Source organism: Sus scrofa, chromosome 6, assembly GCF_054392235.1.
Source record: "Sus scrofa isolate SSC_HxYL_T2T_F1_AM1 chromosome 6, Sscrofa_HxYL_maternal_Yorkshire_Landrace_v2.0, whole genome shotgun sequence".
NCBI classification, from domain to species: domain Eukaryota; kingdom Metazoa; phylum Chordata; class Mammalia; order Artiodactyla; family Suidae; genus Sus; species Sus scrofa.
This window is the reverse complement of record NC_139388.1, coordinates 3,004,399-3,025,592: the sequence shown is the minus strand read 5'-3', so window position 1 is coordinate 3,025,592 and position 21,194 is coordinate 3,004,399. Positions and strand designations below refer to the sequence as shown.

Sequence of the window (21,194 nt, the reverse complement as noted above, 5' to 3'; positions counted from 1 at the left end):
TGGACCGCTGGACCCAACCAAGAAAAACAGAAACTTCTCTGAGTATTTAAAAGAGAGAATTCAATACGTGGAACTGTTTGTTCTGACCATGGAAAAGGGGGAGGTCAACCAGCGGAGCCTAGGAGAGGCTCAGTAGCCTCGGCAGGAAGCTGCTGGCACCCTAGGGCCAGAGAGCCAGAGGGGAGCCCAGGGTTGGTGAGAGCCTGTCCCTGTAGCAGCACCACTGCTGAGCTACGCCACGTCCGGGGGCGAGGAGGGCAGGAGGGGTAAGAGGGAAGAAAGCCGAAGGGAGGGGAGAGTACCCAGTTTCTCCCTCTTCCAGCCTCCCTCTCAGCTCTCGCCAGCAACCCTCACTGGCGAGACCCAGTCAGGAGCCGGGGGACCCAACCTGAGCCTGGGAAATGCAGCCTCTCGGCACCCACAGCACAGAGCAGGTCAGGGAGAATGAGGGAGGGGGCTGAGGGCAGACGGGCTCAGAGCGGGGCATCCGTGGAGACCAGTGGCCTCCGTCTCCCAAGTGCTCCAGGCCAGTACACCCACGCAAAGCCCTGGTTCTGACTCAGGAGGCCAGGGTGGGACCTGAGACTCTGCCTGCCTAACAGGCTCCTGGCGATACCGAGGATGCTGGTCTGGGGGCCTCGCTTCCCAACACAGCACTGGTATGGAGTGGGAGCTCCTACAGGGGGACGCCCAGCAGACCCCCGTTTCGTATTTATTACAGCTGAGCTTTCCCTCCCTCTTTAAGCCGTTGAGGCAGGAACTGGATTGGGAAAGAAAAGCAAGACCAGCAATTTAAGAGACTCACCTAGGGTGGCCCCAGTCACAGGAGGCCAGGATGTGATGCCAGGAGGCCCCCGTGCCCCTTTGTTCCTGGGCTCCAGGAACTGGCCCGCAGAAGGCCATGACCCAACCCTCCTCCATCCGGCACATGCTAAGGGCCCAGTCTTTTCATTCGCCATCTCAAATCCTCCCAACCTGAAAAAGAAAGATCACCAGCTACATTTTATGCAGGAGGAAACCAAGGCTCGGGAAATGTAAAGACTCCCCAAGGGTCCCCGGTGAGTGAGGGCAGAGCCCTATTTGAACTCAACCCACCTAAACCCTCGGCTCAGGCATCACCTCCGCCTCGCACACTCACCCTCCAGCACTCAAATACTGAATTCCCACTGCTTAAGAACGTGGGGCCTGAGGTCTCCTGGCCTGGATTCAGATCCCAGTCCTCCCCAGCCCTGCACACGAGCTGTGCTGCCTGGGAAACCCACTCAGACTCCTCAGTCCTCGAGTGGGGACAATGACGCTTCCGACCCCATCATGGCGTTGGAAGGCACCACCCACTTATCCCATGCAACCCCTGGCAAGGTCAGACTCCGGATAAAGATCAACCTTCTCCTAAGTACAGAATGATCATGACACTCAGACTCTGCTGGGGAGACAACTCACAAAATTATAAAAACTAGGAATTTGTCATACGACTGAGTGTCCAAGATTAGACTTCGAAGAGTGTGCCAAGACTGTGTGTGATGTGGCAGCAGCATGGCATCGTCAGAGCTGTGGGACTGGGTGCTGGCGAGCCCACCGCTCTGGGATGGATGGCACGTCCCCTCATCAAGCCAGCCTCCGCCGCAGCCCGGGCCCACCCCGGGCTCCCCAGACCCTTTCCTGGAGGAGAGCAGCCTGGAATGTTTGGGCCTCCCGTAGCTCCTGCCCGGACACCTCCGGTGCAGAGGCAGCGATGAAGGCCACTGAAAGGTGGCCTCAAACCTCATTTCTCCAAACCACTCAGAAGACACCCTGCAGGTCTGCTTCTGAGAGACAGGCAGGGATTTGAGTTTCTAGTGCTTGTTTGCACAAAGGATCTCAGCCTTCTTTCTCCTGACATGCAGCTTAAACAAGTTAGCTGACCCTTAAATGCAATCCCCACGATGCCCCGTCTCCCTCCAAAGAATTTCACGGGGTGGTGGGGGAGCAGGAGAGAAAATGCATTGTGTCCCGTGGGCTTTACTCCAGGCACTGTCTGTTTAGGGCTGACGACTCCAAGCTAACTGCATCTTCTGGTTTGTTTGGGTGTCTTTTTCTCTCCTCTTTTACCTTTTAACCAAAACACAACATAAAACAAGCGTTTTGATTGCATTCAGCTGTGAAGAGGGACGTACATACTCCCCCCGCCAACACACCTTTGCCGGCACAGATCAAACTTGACTTTCTCAAAAAACAAAAAGTAGAAAGTTTACAAATACAGGACTCAAAATCTGCAACAGCGCGCCATCACTCCCAGCAGGAAGTGTTCAGCCCGACATGCTTGCCGGCAAGCAGACCTCCGTGCTCGTCCACAAACCCACGTGCAAAGACGGCACCAAGGCCGCTCTCTGCCCTCCCATCAGAGAAAAAAGAAAGAATACAGCCCAGAATCTTTGCGCCAGCTGAAGTCCAATCAACCTGCTTGGCAAATTGAAACATAATATTTTAGGCTGAAATTGGTCAAATATGCTGGTTGAATTCATTTTCTTAAAACAGTCTCTCCCCAAACATTATTCACATACATGAAGTCTGAAAGTGCTTTTCCTTGTTGTGTGTCTGAAACCTGAAATATTTTCAACTAAATGAGAAAACGTTCCCAGTTGAATGGCCTATTAGAGCTGTCACAAAAGTGATTTCTGGAAATAAACAAGATCGTAATAAGGTTGGCAGGAGCAGAAACATAAATCAGCGTTAATAGGTGGGGTAATTAAATTATCCCTAAGCCAAGGTGCCAAGTGACGCAGCTTTGTTTATGCGAATTCTAATACACTCACCTTCCTGGGCCTGCATAAATCTGAATGAACCTCTTTCCAGAATCACTAATTTTATTTTCTCTGGTTTCCACGTATCCAATAGCTCTCTCTGTCTGCTAGCGAACCACAGTCCTTGAGACAGACGAGTTCATATTTTCTCCGGATCAATTCACAGGGGCTCACTTGATACAAATCTGGCTGCATAAACAATGTTTATTTTTTATGGGTTAGTATCTTGCTCAAGAAAATTAGAACTAAGTTTCAGGAAGATTTATTTTCATTTTAATTATTGTTTGCTGGTCACTGCCACTCAATACTTAAATGGCTTTCTCCCCAAAGGGCAGCATCCTTAAAGCGGAACGGGGTTTATTTTAACAGCTGGTTTTTTGCACTATCATTTTATTAATATGTAGATTCAAGTTATCAAAAAAAAATAAAAGGTTGGTGGCTTGTTCGGTTTGTCCATGCACACAGGTATAGCCGTTGGCATGTCATTCAATTACCGTCTTAAAGAGTAACACATGATATAACTACTACCAGCATGGGGAAGTCATTGTACGCTCCCGTATTTACATATTTCTATGTCTTTAAATAGAATTTCACGTTTGGAGTGAAATGAATTCCTGCCTATCTGTCCCAATACAGACAAATTATAACATCATTTTTTAGGAAAATAAATAAACCTTTTTTGCTGCTGTTGTTGAATTCCAATTCGTTTAAAACAATTTTCGACATGCACCCTATTCCTTTTTCCATAAAAAAAGATATGGCAAATTATTACATAAAACAAATTAAGGAATCATGTTGTCTCATGAAAAATCAAAACATTTAAATCATTCAAAAATGTGATGATCATTGTACAACGACAAATGTAATACATTCATTGGGTAATAAAAAAATGTTATGAAATCATTTTAACCTTAAATATGTTGCAGTGAATGTTCATCATTGTTGAGGTTCTCTCTAGCAAGTGGTGGGCATAGAAACATGTCTGTTTCTTTTTGAGATAAAGTAGAAACTTTTCCCATGAGAAAAGGAGGTTCGCTCGCGGGAGATGGAAATTTAAAAGCTTTAGGAAGCTGGTGATACCATTTAGCAGGTACTGAGACAATGAAATACAAATCCGGGGGGGGGGGGGGAGTCCCACATGCACTCGTCACCTTCAAAAGGAAAAAACTTTTTTGAGAAGGTGGGACTCTGGTACCGTTACCTGCAGATGCCTGACTTTAACGGGCCCTGTGTTCACATGGAAGAGTCCATGCCCTGCTGTAACGTCTATATTCTTCAGGATTTTTACAGGAGAGTCATAGGATATCTTTCACTTGCGAGAACAGAGACAGGCAACAGATAAAATACTGAAATAGCTGCTAAGCTTCTTCCATTTTTATTTTGAACATTTCCAAGAAGTATTTCTTTGAACTCTAGCTGGGCCCTGTCTCAGGCCATTTCAGGAAGGAAAGACAGTTGCCTTAAATGCTTTAAACATTCCTGGATGGCTTGGCGCATTTCAGGCAAGGCCTCAGAAAAGTTCTCCTGGATCACTGGATGCACTCTGGAGAGGTGAGGGGTCCTGACACAATCTGGGCTGGATCTCAGCGGCCATCTTCCCCACCCCCACCCCACGGGGCACTCTAGAAGTAACATCGCCATCTAGTGGAAATCAGGGGACGCGCCCTACGAATGGGAAGGTTTCTATTTCAGCAATTCAGATCGGAAAGCTTATAAAATCTACTGAAGATGTACAATGGCATAGCTTCATGGACAGAAGAGCAAGAACAAATCCTCTAATAAAAAGTGCAGGAACATGGCAACCTTTTCCCACAAAGTGATCTGTGGCGATACGGAAACCCGGCTCAACCCCATCAGTCTATCCCTGGCAATGACTCCCAAACAGGAGGTGAAAAAGTGAGAAGAAAATCGCTGTTTTTAATTTCTAAGAATTTTCTATTAGTTATGAATTTCTGGAGTAAAAGTTTTCTTCACCAATCAGCTCCCACCTCCTTGGGCTGGGCTGGGGACACAGGGGAAGCGAGTGCCCACACACACACACACACACACACACACACACACACATGCTCACACGGGCACACCACTCCTCTGGAGTTCTTGAACCTCACAAGGCTTCAAGAACACAAGAGCACAAAACTGAGGTAACCCAAATATTATTCTAAACGCTTTTTTTCAGGCACTTAAGCAAAACAACTCCCATTTTTCAAGTTTATATAACTTTTCCTTATCAATAAAATTACATTCTGATCATACATCTGCGGGATGCTGGTTTCTGGACGTTCTTATGCAAATAACCATCTTGCTTCCCCCCCGTCGTCCTGCTCCCAACTGATCGCTGAAATTTGAGAATTAATTGCTTTTTCCTGGTAATGAAAGTCAGGGTATTCTTTTCGCGAGAAAACTACATTGTTTTATAATTTCCCATACTCGTTGGAACAGTTTCACGGAAAGGAAAGAAGTCGACTGTGGCCTAGAATATTAACATATGTTTCTTTAACAACCCTCCCAACATTTGACAAGATGTTCAGAAAAAAATTTTTAATAGATAACTTATGTTAAATGAAAATTACAATGAAATTTACTAAGTATCACAATTTCCTTATTTTAAAAGAGAAATATTTTTACTGAATCTTATTTCTCTTTATGACACATCATAAAAAATTTTAAGTGTCCTAAGAGCCTTAAAGTCAGGCTTGCTATTGTATTACAGTCACAAATTACTTCATTTCATATATACATATTCATTATATATATACCAAAGTATTTACATTTTGTAACTTAATTTCTCACTCAATAGAGTTTGAAAGATCTGGACATTATAAAGGCAAACTCATTTTCTGCTGGAATGAAATGAGAAAAAGAAAAATTTTTAAATTCATTTTATTAGGTAAATTCAGCAGGGACTCCCTGTTAGCCCCTGAAATAAACCAGCCTGCTTCTGTTTACTTTCTCCATCTTTTGGAGCCTTAAAATGAAAATTGAAGTCCCTGCAATTGGTAAGCACACTCCCCCTCCCCTTCCTACCCGATGTTTGCGTAGAAATTGCAGTCTCTTTTCCTAAAAGTTGAGAATGGTGCTGAGGGCTGACCGAGTGAGCTCAGGGGAGAAGCCCCGTGGAAAGGTAGCTGGTAGAGAAAGAAAGGGGAGGCAGGACAGGACCCTCGGGGTCAGAGCTGCAGGAGAGACCGTGGACTACCCAACTCACCGTTTCCCGTGTCTGCGGGTCTGTCTGTGTCCTGGTCCCGATTCCAGGAGGAAATGTGACTCTTCTGGGCAGACTAGAACGAACATCCAGGACGCTGGCAAAATCACCAGCTAAACAATCGATAGAGGAAACACAACAAATTAAAGCACCAAATGGGGGGGTCCTCAAATAAAGCAGAAGAAACTGAGCAGAGGAGAGGGTGGGGAAAGAGGGCATATTTTAATTTTTTTTCCTGTGACCTGAGCTGGGCCCCAGGTTAATCTCAGTTTGAATCTGGATATTTGCTCTCCTGCACCCGCATAATATACAGGATCATTTGACCGCCTGCAATGGACGCAGGCTTATCACAAACCCAAAAATTCTCTGTGTGAAACGGTCCTAGTTCCTGCCGCAAATCTGAAATGAGTTTTCCTATGAAAATACACTTTAAAACTCAGCGACCCCCACCCCTAACGAATGCCTCAAGTGACAGGAAATGTTAACCATTTTAAGCACTTTTTATTTGCATTTGCTCCGAAGCCCAGGGAGTAAGGGGAGAAATGTACATTTCATGATCGGCTGTGAAAATCAGATCATGGAGCAAGCATGGATGCGTGTGTTCCTGAGCGCAGGGTAGAGGGGGGAGCATCCTGGGTCCTGAACTTGCCCCAACGAGAGGGACTTTGCCCTGAATTCCCACAGAGTTACAAAGGGTTTGCGTATAGCAGCTGAGCCCTATTTCGAATTCTCTTGGGCTGTTGATAAATTAAAGGCAGTTCCTTCCACCTTTCAGCTGCGGAGTCTGTAGAAAAGTGCCCCCCTTGTGATGTTTGTGGTGCTGAGATGTGTTTGTGCGAGTGTTTTCTCCCTGGGATCAAAAGGGGGAAAAAAATTTCCCCCAAATCAACTAAACACTGAAGCTCAGAAACACGCGGAATGTGTATAACACTGTCCTTCAGAAATCCATCTTGGATTTTTTTAAAAAGTCCTCTCTTTGATCAAAAGCCGACAGAGAATTACATTTTTCTCCATTCTGTTGCATTTAACATGGACTAACATGGGGTGAGTTTAAACAAACAGATGGCCTGGGCATGAATGCGCCTTTCAGTCTGAGTAGCTTGAGGTGGGATGGATGCATGGGGGCGGGCAGTGGGGGGGGGGGGGGGGCAGGGGGAGGACCCGCAATTGGGAGGATTAGTTAGATGGGGGAGGAAAGCTGCAAAGTTTAGGGGGGAAGCTAAGACAAGAATAAACCCGTGACGAAGAAAAAAAAAAGGTTAAACTAGCTCTGTGCTTGGAGTCTGCGATCCTCCTGCAAGTGTGGGGTATAACTACTGAAATCCTTCTGCCTAAAAGATAAATGGCCTACTTGATTCAAGAGTGTCAAGTAGGAAAAACAAAACAAAACACAACCCCTTCAAAGTATATTTTCAGAAGATAATCTAATGCGCAAGTGCCCAGTCCGCATGCGGGGGAGAGGACCGGCTCCTCCCGGGAAACCCTGCAGGGGAGTCGTGCTGCAGCCACTTCGGGGTGGGACGGGGCCGGCTGAGAATGGCCAGTCCTGGGTTGAGGGTCTTCATGGGGTGTGAGCTGGACCCACTCCCCCCGAGCCACAACCAAAGCAGCTGCTCGTGGCCACACACCCACACGCCGTGAACTCCTTCAGCCCAGTGGGAACCTAGGGGATATGCCAAGCTGGGTCGAAAATTCTGGGGTGTGTGGACACTTGGAGGTCACTGCTGAGGGCCACGCCGCCTGCCACAGGAAAGGGAGGAGGTGCTGGCTGGTGCCCGTCTCCTCACAGGTGAGCTGGCCACAGACGCGCCCCCCCTTGGCTTCAAAGGCCCTCCAGAAACCACCTGCTCCACAGGACAAGGAGCCTGCAGAAGAGGGACAGCCATTCCCGCCTCTGCCCTACAGCCTGGGAGACGCCTCACCTCTCCAAGGCCAGGGTTAAAAAAAGTCCCCAAATCCCAGCCAACTGTTTGGACGGGGCCTGGGCCCTGGCCTCGCGGCCGGGAGGGTGATGAAATGCAGGGACCCCCAGGAGAGAGCTTCACCGCCTGCAGAGCCCGCGTGATCTCCGCTCAGCGCCCCTTCCCTCCTGTGCTCACGGCAGCCGCTGAGAGGAAGGGCACAAAAGCCGCAGGTCACCGTGCGGAGTCACTTAGGAGCCACCAGAGCGCTTCGGGAAAGGCTGGGCGATTTCTGGAGGCTCAACCAGAGGAGGACCCCAGACCCACCCAGGCTTCTGTGGGGAAATCTGGGAGGCCTCCGGCCCAGGACCCCACCAGCCACAACTGCCCGCGCCCCAGGCCCGTCACTGCATCTCTCGACCTCCCGAGTCCTGAGCTGGTGTATGTGCCTCCAGCTCTTGCCGCTCAAACTCTAGTTTCCTATCCATGGTCGGGGGACACAGCCCAAGCCTGGAGCTGGCAGCGTCCGACAACTTGGCAAAGGCAGGAGAGCCTGGCAGGGAGGAAATGGAGAATGTTCTAGAAGTAGACAGAGCACTTCGGCCCAGAAAGCAAGTGACATGAATTTCTCTTTCTCACTGTTCCTTCTGCGAAGCCATAAAAACAAGCCAGGGCAGTATAAACATAAGTGTATAAAGAATTCAGAAACTGCACGCGTGTGCGCAGTTACACATGCACACGTTTTATTTTCAGTTTATTTAAGGACCAAGCTATCTCTTCTTCCTAAAGGCCCCGTCTCATACTGTTTATCCCCTCCTTCCACAGAGCTTCCCTCCTTCACGTAAAAGAAGGCATTTCCCGCAGCCCTTTGGCTGGAATGTTCTAAAATGCTAGCATCAACACATTTCTATTTCGTTTTATTGCAGAAACATTGTTTTATGGCACAGAGTGTGTGGTGTGTGTGAAGAACAGGCAAAGGGGGGGGGGGGGTTCTGCTGTGGAGGGGAGCTGCCCCGTGGTGCTGTTGGCCTCATATAAATCCTGAAAAGTGACAGTTGAGCTGGCAGGAGAATTCGGGAAACTAACAGACAAAATATACAGTGCAGCCCGTAGGCCTCACCTTTACGAGGCAGAGAGAGCTTCTGGAATGGATGGGCCGGGACCTCTGAGGCCACTCATTAGGCACTTGATGAATTGGACATGGGGCCCACTGCCCCCCTGGGGCAGCGAAACGCTCGAAAACCAAGTTTTATTAACCTAATAAAATGAAAGTGAAAAAAAGTCAGGAAAATTTCAGCTGGAAGAATAAACGCAGGGAGTATAGCAAGTTAACCTACTTTTCATGTATTTAGACCCATTCTGGCAGCCCAGGACATTGCCCAAAAAGACCCTGCACTCCCAATGTCAGCTCTCAGCCGGCTGGCCATCAGGCAGCCCAGGCGGCCCAGGAAATCCAGGGGTGAGTTTTCTCCACGGTCCCGGGAAGGAATACAGGTCCATACTTTTTCATCCCAATTTACGCCACAGCCTGAGAGTGAGAGAAGGAAAAAATGGCAAAGAAACTTCCTCAGGGCGGACGGGCTTTGGAGCATGAAACAGGCCAGCCTGGGCCTCAGGCATGCCATCGCCCCCGGAATCAGGGCTGCCGCCTCACAGGGGACAATCCTGATAACGAACTGGAGCGAGTCAAACACAGGCAGAGGTGAGAGCATCTATTTTATCCACAAATACCTCTAGGGACCCTCAGCTTGGGCACTAGGGGATGGGAGGCGCCTTCTCGAACAGAGGCCAGTGCAAGCCAAGGCTTCTCGTGCTCCCGGAGCCACAGGGGCCATCTCAGTAGGCCCGAGGGTCTGCTTTGCGCAGGGGCCTGGCCCGGCCAGCACTCACCCCCGGGTAGCAAGGGAGCTTTATCACCTGTGGGGCCTGGGGCCAGGCTGCCGGCCAGCCTCGTCCACGTGGTGCTCCACAGAGGGAGGACACTTTCTGGCAGCAGATGCTTGAGCAGAACAATGCAGAGGAGGGAAAGCCGCCTCCTGCCCAATCCCCATCAGGTGTGGGGGCTCCAAGCTGGCCTTGTGGTCCTGTGACCCAGAGGCAATGAGGTGGCAGCAAATGTTCCAGCAGCCAGAGAACAAGCCCCCGCCTCCAAGTCCTACTTAGCGGGCCAGCCCACACCTGCCACAGCCATATTTTGTTTTAATAACACAAGCCCGCACTGCCGTCGCTGTACGTATGCACCCACACTGCCCACTCTTCCCTAAGCCCGGCTCCGGCCTCCGGGGCATGCCCCCAACACTTCCACAGGCCCCGCCTCTGTGTGGGTCACAGGATCTCGTGGGCACGCTCTCCTGCTATCCGGTTCCTAGGGTCCTTAGGCAGCTCTGAAAGTGTGGAGAGCTCTGTTGTACTGCTTTTGTTTTACTTTGCGTTAAAATTTCATTGCTACAGGGGATTTCTAGGGCAGTGAAACTCTCCTGGATGTACCTGATGGTGGATACGCGACAGCCTGCATTGATTAAAACCCACAGAATATACATCAACTACACAATTCACTGACGAGTGCCATGCGGATCCCGCCCCGCCAACTGCACCAAACGCATCGCGCCCATGTGAGACGTTAGCAAGAGGGGAAACTGAGCTAGGAGGGGGCAGGGGGGAGAGGGGGACTAGCCTTTCTGCTCAGTTTTTCTCTAACCCTAAAACTGGTCTAAAAATGAAGTCTTCTAATAAAAGAAACCTCACTGCTAAAGTGATAGAAGGAATTTTCCTTCGCGGCTCCCTTCCTCGTTTGGTATTTCCTGGGAAAGGATGTTCAGAAAGTAGAAAAGTTCAAAACAAAACAGAAATCTCGCCAGCACAGAACCGCTGCAGCCACCCCACCGGAGGCCGTCCCGTGCGGGTCTGGTCTCAGAGGAGGTTTTCTAAGGCTGGTTTCCACAGACAGAGGCGGCCTGATGTCCCTGTGGCAGCGACAGCGACAAAAGCCAGGTTCCTTGAACAGAATTCTCATCTACTTTTATTTTTACACTAACGTCCCCATGATGCTGCATGCAGGGACACCGTTGCTGTAAATAAACCTGCTTTCATTCTGCAACTGCTTCCATCCACTTTACAGTCAAACGTCCGCCCGTTAACCAGGACCATCAGGATCCTTCTGCCCCTGCCCTTTGAGGCCACGCCTCATCCTCACCGGGAGCTGAAACCTGCAGCCCCGGCCACCACGGTGACACGGGGCCTGCCCCCACACCTCTGTCAGCCCAGACGGTGGCGCCACCAGGTGGCAACAGCACAAACTCGGGCTCCGGCCCTCCAGCTCCCCTGTGGGAGCTTTTCATGGGGGTTTATCGCACGATGTCAAATACCACGCACAGGAGGGAGATGCCCAGGAGACCCAAGCCACCGGTTTCATTCTGTCTGGGGCCGACTCCCATGCAGAGTGACCCCACTGTGCCACCTAGAATCCAGCTGGCGGAAGCATGGGGAGCACACTGATGTGTGGTGCCCGCAAAGGAAGGGGGTGATGAAGGGCTCCAAGCTCTGGGTGGAGGGTGTCGGTGTGATCACCGCCTCTCTCTTGCCCTGGGCTAGCTCAGAGCCAGTTTTCAAACCTCTAAACCTGGCCCAGGCCCCTCCCTCTTAAAACCGTACCTGCCTCAGGAGGTTGGGAGGCTGGAGACACAAGAGGGTATGTAGCAGGAAAGACAAGAGAGGAGCCTCCTTAAGAGTCAGTGAGGCTGTGGGCCGTTGGGGTGGGAGGTACCGCGCGAGGAGGGGGAGCGTGAGGAACGCCCAGCCATACCTGATCCCCCCTCGCCGTTCTTCCTCAGTTATTTTCTAGACCAAGCCACAGAGGTTTTTATGGCCCTTCTTAACTGCTGCTTGGCACTGAAAATGAGCTTCAGCTAGAAGTACCCATAAACAAGCAGGAATTGTCAGAGCTGACGTTTACAGGGTGTTTCCAACAGGCTGGGCACGGAGCCTCACCTGCTAACACAGATAATCCTCCACGCTCCACCAGGCCCTTCTGAGGGGGTGCCGCTGGCACACCCATTCTGCAGATCAGAAAGCAGAGTCATGGTAGCTGTGTTACCAGTAAGTGGCTGAGCTGGATCCAGAGTCCAGAGCCAGGCCCTGTCCCTACCCACCTGTGTCAACCCAGGAAGGAGAGGGGCTGCCTCTCACAAGGTTGGTTATGAAAATCCAAAGAGAGGGTTCCCTTTTCTCCACACCCCCTCCAGCACTTGTTATTTGTGGACTTATTAATGATGGCCATTCTGACTGGTATGAGGTGGTATCTCATGGTGATTTTGATTTGCATTTCTCTAATAATCAGGGATGTTGAGCATTTTTTCATGTGCTTGTTGGCCATCTGTACATCCTCCTTGGAGAACAGGCTATTGGTCTTTTGCCCACTTTTCCATTGGGTGGTTGTTTTTTTTGCTGTTGAGTTGCAGAAGTTGTTTGTATATTTTAGAAATTAAGCCCTTGTCAGTTACATCACTTGACACGATTTTCTCCCATTCTGCAAGTTGTCTTTTTGGTTTCCTTTGCTGTGCAAAAGCTTGTCAGTTTGATTAGGTCCCATCGGTTTATTTTTGCTTTTATTTCTGTTGATTTGGGAGACTGACCTGAGAAAACATTTGTAAGATTGATATCAGAGAATGTTTTGCTCACGTTTTTTCAAGGAGTTTGATGATGTCTTTTCTTATATTTAGGAGAAAAGGGAACCCTCCTGCACTGTTGGTGGGAATGTAAGCTGGTTCAACCGCTATGGAGAACAATATGGCAGTATCTTAGAAAACTATACATAGAACTACCATATGACCCAGCAATCCCACTCCTGGGCATATATCCGGGCAAAAGTTTCCTTGAAAAATACACATGCACCTGCATGTTCACTGCAGCTCTATTCACAATAGCCAAGACATGGAAACAACTCAAATGTCCATTGACAGACGACTGGATTATGAAGATATGGTATATATACACAACGGAAGACTACTCAGCCATTAAAAAAAAACCAAAATAATGTCATTTGCAGCATCATGGATGGAACTAGAGACTCTCATACTGAGTAAAGTAAGTCAGCAAGATAAAGACAAATACCATATGACATCGCTTATATCTGGAATCTAACATACAGCACAAATGAACCTTTCCACAGGAAAGAAACTCATGGACTTGGAGAAGAGACTTGTGGTTGCCTGGGGGGAGGGGGAGGGACTGGGAGGGACTGGGAGCTTGGGGTTAATGGATGCAAACTACTGCTTTGGGAATGGATTAGCAGTAAGATCCTGCTGTGTAGCACTGAGAACTATGTCTAGTCACTTATGATGGAGCATGACAATGGGAGAAAAAAGAATGTGTACATGTACATGTAACTCTGTCACCATGCTGTACAGTGGGGAAAAAATGTGTTGGGGAAATAATGACTAAAAAATAAATAAAATTTAAAAAATCAAAATCAAAAAATAAAAAAAAAAAAAATCCAAGAGCGAAGGAAAACAGATTTCATTCCATTTGCTTCTCTACCAGAGTTGTTTTAGGAAAAAAGAATTCCAAGGAGAAACACGGGAACCAGAGGAGACTGATGAAAATGGCTCAGCTGGGTCAAAAGTCCCACGTGGGAACCGGGCTGGATGCTGGCTGGCCAGCCCTGAGGACGCCGCTCACCTTTGGAGCCGTCTCCCACGCCGGCCCTCCCGAGGAGCCTGGAATCGGCCACCCAGGAGGCTGTTGCCCCTCCGTGTGGATGCTTCTGAGACAAGGGACAACGTTCCAGCAAACCAGTGAGAAGCTACGCAAAATAAGGCAGGGCTAAGCACACAGACCTTGGGGCAGAAATGCTTGGTTTGGGTGTCTGAGCTTTTCCCCTTGTTTTGGGGAGAACGGCTTGATTTGCAGAGCCTCAGCTCTTTTGCCTGAAAAACAAAGCCCATCACACCTGGCTCGCAAGTCCTCGTGTGCTATGTGAAATCCAGCATTAGGTGGGGAGGAGCCATCCAGCGAGGCCCTGCCAGTGGGCTCTGGGCTCCCTTCACGGGGCCCTAGCAATGAGCACGGCTCCCTTGCTGGGGTCTTGGCAACACCTCCCCCTCCATCTACATGGTTTACTGACTCCACAGGGCTTTTATCGTGACTGCGCAGCAGTCTTTAATGGAAACATTCGTATAAAAAAACGCCGACTATAGAAAATGTATGCAAAATTTGGTAAAACATCCAAATGCTGATGCAAAGGCTGATACACCAAACATCCAACTCTGCCCAGGTGATGATGTTCAGATGGCAAGATGACTGATAACACGCTTCAATCCATAATGTTTAAGGTTTCAACTACTTTGATATAAAATAATAGAGATTCAGAAAAAAAGAAACAGCTTAGGGGAAAACAGATCTCTTTTTCTCCTGAACTACACTCATTTCCCACAAGGCCTCACAACCCTGGGCAGAGCTCAGACCTCGAAGGGGCCAGAGTCCAGCCGCTCAGTGGGCTCCTGCCCCTGCTGTCCTTCCTCTGCAGCGCCCGGGTGGGGTTCTGAGTTAGGCTGGCGGACGCTCCCAGGTCTCATGGTGCTGGTGACGGCGGCCAGACGGTCCACCCCGACCAGGACACGGTCCGCCCTTGCCTTGCCATGGAACATTCGCGCCTCCCCATAGCTTTTCTTTCTCTCCTTTCTGCAGCTGGAGTCAGCAACACAGCTGCTGTAACTGTGCACAAAGCAGCCCAACATTTCAGCTGAGCACACTGGGAGTAACACTGAAGCTGCACGCCACTACCTGCCTGCCGAGAGCCGAAGCCAGAGTCAGGGGTGGGTCCGGGATCTCTTTGTTGTTTGGCTTTGTTTTAAGCTTCTCTGGTCCCAAGAATGAGGACCAGCCCACACTGGCAGACAGGGCAGCAGGCCCAGCCTCCGGTTTCCAGCCGTCACACAACATGACCCCAGTAGAGCCACGGAACTAAAAATTACCATCACAAACAAAAAGCAAAACAAAACAAAACAAAAAGCCCTCCAGCATCAAAAGCAAATTCACAGATGGAAAATTGAGGCCCAGAAGTTGGGGATGGGTCTGCAATCAAATCAAATCCAAAGTGCTGTGAAGGAAACTGGGAGATGCGGGCTCCCTGGCTGAGCTCGGACGTAGCCTCTTCAGGGCTGGGGCAGGGGTGCTGCCCGCGTCCGCCGACACTATCAGAGAGGGCCAGCGACCGCTCTGACCCCAGAGGGTATGCGTGGACAAGCTGATAATCCCAGGGCCTCATCCCTGGCAAGACAAGAGCATGGACAACATGGTGGAATTTTCCTTCGCCCAGTGAACCCTTTCCCCTCAAATTATCCGCCAAATTAGTGTCATCTGCAATAAAACGACTTCTTCCTACTGTAACTCGGCTTACCCTCCTCTCTTAGTTTTGGAGTCAGCATTTCCTTGCCTGCCCGCAATCTGCATTATCTCTGTTTGTGTCTCCACTGTCCTCACCCCAGCCCCCCTCACATGGGGAAGCAGGCTCGCTGGACGAGAATTCTCACACACCTTCCTTGAGTGCTTCCCGCTCATCAGGCTGTGTAGCCCTTGTCTCAATCTACTGGAGAGCTGGCCACCCAAGCCACTGGCCAAGCCGCACAGGTGCCACATCCGCTCTGGCAGGGCTGCTCGTGCTGCTCATGTCAGGTCAGTGTCTAGGATGCGCCCCATCCCTCCACAACACCCCCTGGAGACAAAGACCCCATCACCCAGCTCTGAGCCCTACTCGGACTTGGTAAACACCCTTCCACGTCAGCACTCCCGCCTGTGGCAGACCCTCCAGGTCAAGCTGCAGGGCCCCACATACCCTGCCTCCTGCCGGGACTTGAAGTGGCAGACCCATCTTCTGAGCCCCTTTCATCTGCCTCCAAACCCACAAGTCCACTCAGGAGTTGTTTCTGGTCACACTTGGCCCACAGAAGTAATAGGGGAGAATTCACAAGTGTGTGCACGCGCGCGCGCACACACACACACACACACATACACAGGGGACGTGACCTGTGAATAAATGCATGTGTGCACATGTAGAGGAAAAATAATAAACTATGCCTTAAGTTAGTGTTTCTCTAACACGACTCCTCAAGATATGAATGTTCTGGAAAACATTACACCTTAAATAAAACATTCCATGCTTGGCTAAATATGGGAAAAGTGGGCTGCTTCCTCCAGCACTCTCGGTTCTCCACGTGGGTCAGAGGCTCTGAGGAGTCTCACTGTAAAAGCACCTGCTCAGCTGTGCTCCCGTCGGCATCCCCAGCACACATCTGGCTTTTGGACTCTTTGTTGGTGAGCACACATCTATTTCATTACAGGACACACCTGTGTGCAAAAGAAGACCCATCACCTGCGCTCCTGGAACTCTCAGCGGCAGACGCTGACATCAGTGAAACCATCACACGGTAGGAGCGTTACGCTGTAACGCATGCTAGGACATGGAAGGGCCACGGTGCTGTGAGCCTGAGAAACCCAGGATGGCTTCCCTCTAGAAAGCAACGCCGGTGGTGCAAAGGGAGGCCAAGGGGGCAATTGGAGGCCGGGTGGTGACTATTCAAACCAGGCAAAGCAGAGAGGGGTACCAGCAGGGAGCCCACGGGAGCCTGGGACGGAGGGGGCAGGGCAGACCCGAGGACCAAGAGAGACAGGGTGATGGAAGCGAAGGAAGTCCGCCGAGGACGCTGGAGACGCGGCTGGAAAGGAGATGGGGCAGAGGAGCACGCGGGAACACTCACGCACCGACCGCTTCGGGCATTATCGCGTGAAAGCCCCCATCCCAAGCCCACCAGACACGTGGCTGCAGGCAACCAAGTTGGGTTTATCAGCCCACGGAGCAAGGGCGAGCCCACCACGGGGAGCCAGAGCATCTCAGATTGGGAAGTCAGGAACAGACACGCAGGGGGTGTGGGACAACTTACTACAGGTGGCCTGGCAGCTGGATGTAAGCTAGATAGGTGACTCTAAGGGACAAAGGATGACAGAGCATGACACAGGATCAGACTCGATTTGGTGGAAGAAGGCCAGATTACACTCATGTTTTAACTGATGGGCTGATGGTTCTGGTTCTATGTTGTTGTGAAACAAACCACTCCAAACTTCAGCAGCTGAAAACCATTCTTTTGCTCTTGAATCCGCAAAGCGGGCAAAGCTCGGCAGGGTTTGCCTCTGCTGCACTGTCCCATCGGGTGGGCAGGCTGGAAGGCTGCGGGCCAGGCACCGCCGGAAGGCCCCCTGTCTGCCGGTCCGTGCTCTCCGTGCACCGGCTGGCTGGGCTGCCAGTGAGACCACCACCCCTGGCCTCTCCACCTCGCCTGTGGGTCCCAGGAGAGAGAAGCCAACAGAGGCAGCACTGCCTCTTCTGGTCTCCGCTTCAAGTCAGCATTTCTGCCCCATTCTCTTCACAGAGGCTGTCACAAAGGTCAGCCTGTATTCAAAGGGAGGAAAGGGAGAGCCCACCTTTTATTTTTCGAAAACCACCACAGCAAAAGAAAGAGAGAGAGAAAGAAAACAAAAAGAAGAGAAAAGAAAAGAAAAAAGCAAGAAAGCAGAGGAGAAGGATGCGGAATATCACTGTTAGATGTGCATTTTGACAAGACCACTCTGGCTATCCTCCGGAGAATGGGTCTGGAGGGAGAGAAGGATGCAGGTGAGGAGACCGGGGAGGTGGCTGGGACCATCACCCAGGACAGGGCTGAGGGTGCTCTGGACCAGTGTGGTGGAAACAAAGGCGTAGAGTGGCCGGAGTTTCAGGCATTAAGGACGGCAGCACCCAATGGACAAGAGCCAAGAGTGAAGAACAACTCCTAGGTTTCTGCTGACTTTGTCACTGCTCTCCCCTCATCTCTTCTGGCCTTTGTATGCCTCATCATGTCTTTGAAGTATCTGCTCACGTGTCACCTCCATCCCATACAGCCACCACCCCCCACTGACGCCATCCATCAGTCTCTCCTCACCCAGCTTCAGTTTTATTTACAGCGTTTATACTTTCCTGACACTATGTGATATGTTTGTTTCTTCGCTTGCTTAAGGTTTGTCTCCTCCTCTGGGGTAGAAACTCCACGATGACAGGGACCGTGTCCAGCGTCTTCAGGTCTATGCCTCCGCGCAGAGGAAGGGCTCCATGAACACTTTTCTGCATGAATGAATGATGACGGGAGTGACGGTGGGAGTGGCATTTTCTGTCACACAGACTCCTCGAAGAAGACTGGGCGAGAAAAGAAATGACGGCCTCTGTTGGGACATGATGAGATTTGAGTTGCCTCCAATACCCACAGGCAGTAAAGAGCACGGACCAAAGCTCAGAGTAGAGGTCTCAGACCGAGACACAGAACTGCCGTCTTCTGGGGAAAGGTAACAAAGCCAGGGGTAAAATGAGCTTGCTTGGGGAGTAACAAAGGCTTAGAAATTAATTCTGAGGAGTTCCCGTCGTGGCGCAGTGGTTAACGAATCCGACTAGGAACCATGAGGTTGCGGGTTCGATCCCTGCCCTTGCTCAGTGGGTTAACGATCCGGCGTTGCCGTGAGCTGTGGTGTAGGTCGCAGACGCGGCTCAGATCCCGCGTTGCTGTGGCCCTGGCATAGGCTGGCAGCTACAGCTCTGATTAGACCCCTAGCCTGGGAACCTCCATATGCCGCGGGAGCGGCCGAAGAAATAGCAAAAAGACAAAAAAAAAAAAAGAAATTAATTCTGAGGAGTCCAAACATTTCACGGGTCAAAGAGGGACAATGAGCACGCGAAGAGCACAGAGCAGATGCACCCAGAGCGTTGAGAGGACAACCGGGGGGGGTGTCTCCTGCGGAAGCCGAGAAAGGGGGAGTTTTAAGAAGGATGCGGTGGCCGGCAGTGGCAGAGGCGGCCCACGGTCTAAAGTTAGGTCCCAAAAATGTCTAACTGGATATAGTGATGTCAAGGTCGTCGGGGACTTTGACAAAAGCCATTTGATGAGAATAATGGAAGAGGAAGCCCGGTTACAACTGACAGAAGGTTGGAGGGTGAACACAGCAAGCGCAGACCACGCTCCTGAGAAACAGAGCTGACAGGAGAGGAGAACGAGCAGCAGGAAGCCGGGGGACGAAGTGGGCCTGCTGTGTGTGTGTTTCCTAAGGTGAGAGCACTAGTCATGACATACACCGCTTTTCAAAAATGTGCTAGTTATCCTGGGGTTTGCAATATATTTGGTCAGAGTCTACTTTGAAGTCGTATCATGTGGATTCACATTCAGTATAAGAATCTGACAAACTGTACTCCCAATTCCTCCCTCACGTTGCTTTTGCTCTCATTTATGTGTTAGGCTTATACATGATATAAACATTCCATACACGGTGACTATTTTTGCTTTAGACACCAAATCTCTTTTAGAGCAATGAAAGATAAGAAACACTAAACTTCATATTTATCTTCGTTTTCACATGGTCCACACTCTTCATTTCTTCATGTAGCTCCAACATTCTTACTGGTTTCATGCACCTTCTGCCTGAAGAACTTCTCGAGCACACCTTACGGTTAAAGTATGCTGGTAATAAGTTCTGTCAGTTTGTGCTTCTCTGAAAAAAATCTTTACTTAGCCTTCATTTTTGAAAGACGTTCTTCACTGAGAAGAGAATTCTGGGTTGACTTTAAAGCTATCACTCCACCTGACTTGCATAGCTGCTGAGGAGAAGTCTGCTATAATTCTTATTTTTGTCCTTCTGTACGAAATGTGTCCTTTACTCTGGGTGCCTTTAAGACCTTATATTCAGTCCTCAGCTTTCTATACTCTAATGAAAGCCAGGAGGAGCTGATCATGTTTGGAATGATGAGAAGAATCTAGTTAAGAGGATACATGGCAAGAAGAGACACTGATCGTTCACGTTTCCCTGAAGATCAGATGCAAAGTCAAGTGGAAGATGAGCACCGGACGTGCGACTGGACAGTTCTTCATTACAACCAGAAAGAATGGCAGTGGGATAGATATTGTCATAGGTAGACTGGTCTCTGTATTAGTCAAGTATTTCTGCAATAATCAGTATAACAAAAAATCCCAAAACCTCAGTGGTTTTATCAATGGACATTTATTACTCACTTGTGAGTCTGTAGCTTGGCTGGGCTCAACTGGACTCAATTTTGAGTCTGTCCCACATATTCCCAACTCCAAGGAGCAACACTTGGGCACATTCTTCTTATGGCAGGTGGCAAGAATAAAGAGGTAGAGCAAAGACTCATGGTGACTCTCAAAGCCTCTTATGGGAACGTGTCCCCTGCCCCCCATCATTTCTGCCCACATTCCTTCAGTCAGAGCAGGTCACCTGGCCAAATTTAAAGCCACTGGATAGGGAAGAGTGCTCCATCCAGGGAATGAGGGAGTAGAATATATTTCTGTGACAATAATGCACAGAACAGGCAGAGGAGCTTCTTGTAAGATGTCTTCTATTTCTTCTGTAAAGCAGGAGATAAATCCACCTCCTTCAAATGAAGGAAGGGGGGACGTCAAGCTTGGGGGGAACCGGAGAAGGTCTGGAAGAGTGCGGAGATACCTACACCTTGCAACGCACAAGCTTGAGGAGCGTCACTACAGGCTAACTCCCTAAGGAACCCTTCGGTGACGGAGGGGCTCACCAAGCAGAGCACTCCAGGCGACCCAGCTCTGGCTCAGCCTGAGCCGAGATCTGCCGGCCAATACCTTCCCTAGATGTGGCTGCTCCCTGGGAGAGGAGGGACCGGAGCAGAGGAGGGAGAGCATGCTTTCACCAGAGTCTCCCGGTTTGGTTTTAGAAACATGAAGACTCCGTGGAATTTATGTTTTCCCGATTAGCTTTTGAAACACTCCAGGCAATCACCATATAATTTTTTTCACTCTTACAATGGAGAGGAACTTGGCCAGGTCATACTGGGGCAAATGGAAGGTGGGGAATGCAGGCGGCTGAGGATTCTGTCCAGACTTGCTTCTGACCTGTCCCAATTTGGGTCCTGTTAGAATATTCCAAAAGTTGTTCTGGAACATTTTCATTATAGCCAAATGCTCTCTGCTCACTCAGTCCACTGTTTCTATGTTTTTAGGTGCCATGGTATCCAAGAGAAATCCAATGCTAGGGTTCAACTCATCTCACTCTGCCTGCGTCCGGGCTGTCTCTGGGCTCTTCCGGTCCTCCCCTTTGACTCCGCAAGTCTTCTATGCCAGCTTCAAGTTGAAGTCCATCCCTGGTTGAAGTTCCAAAGGATGAGATTCTGCTGAGAGCTCTGGTGCTGGCCACATTCTTCGAGTTCAGCAGCTGGATGAGGGTATTAAGTCCACTTCCAGGGGCTGAGCCACCTTT

General features: G+C 49.9%; 1 protein-coding gene across 2 annotated transcripts in view; it reads right to left on the bottom strand.

Moving 5' to 3' along the window:
• C6H16orf95 (chromosome 6 C16orf95 homolog) overlaps nucleotides 1–21,194 on the bottom strand; it is a 316,513-nt gene that overhangs the window by 108,452 nt on the left and 186,867 nt on the right. The window contains exons 8-11 of one of the 2 annotated variants that reach the window (XR_014805268.1): nucleotides 9,004–9,140; nucleotides 5,986–6,095; nucleotides 2,793–2,969; nucleotides 806–975 (exon numbers count right to left, since the gene is read on the bottom strand). The exons of the other annotated variant lie outside the window; for it this stretch is intronic. The gene's annotated coding sequence lies outside the window, so the exon portion shown is untranslated. The remainder of the gene's footprint in view (nucleotides 1–805; nucleotides 976–2,792; nucleotides 2,970–5,985; nucleotides 6,096–9,003; nucleotides 9,141–21,194) is intronic. 2 annotated transcript variants of the gene reach the window in all.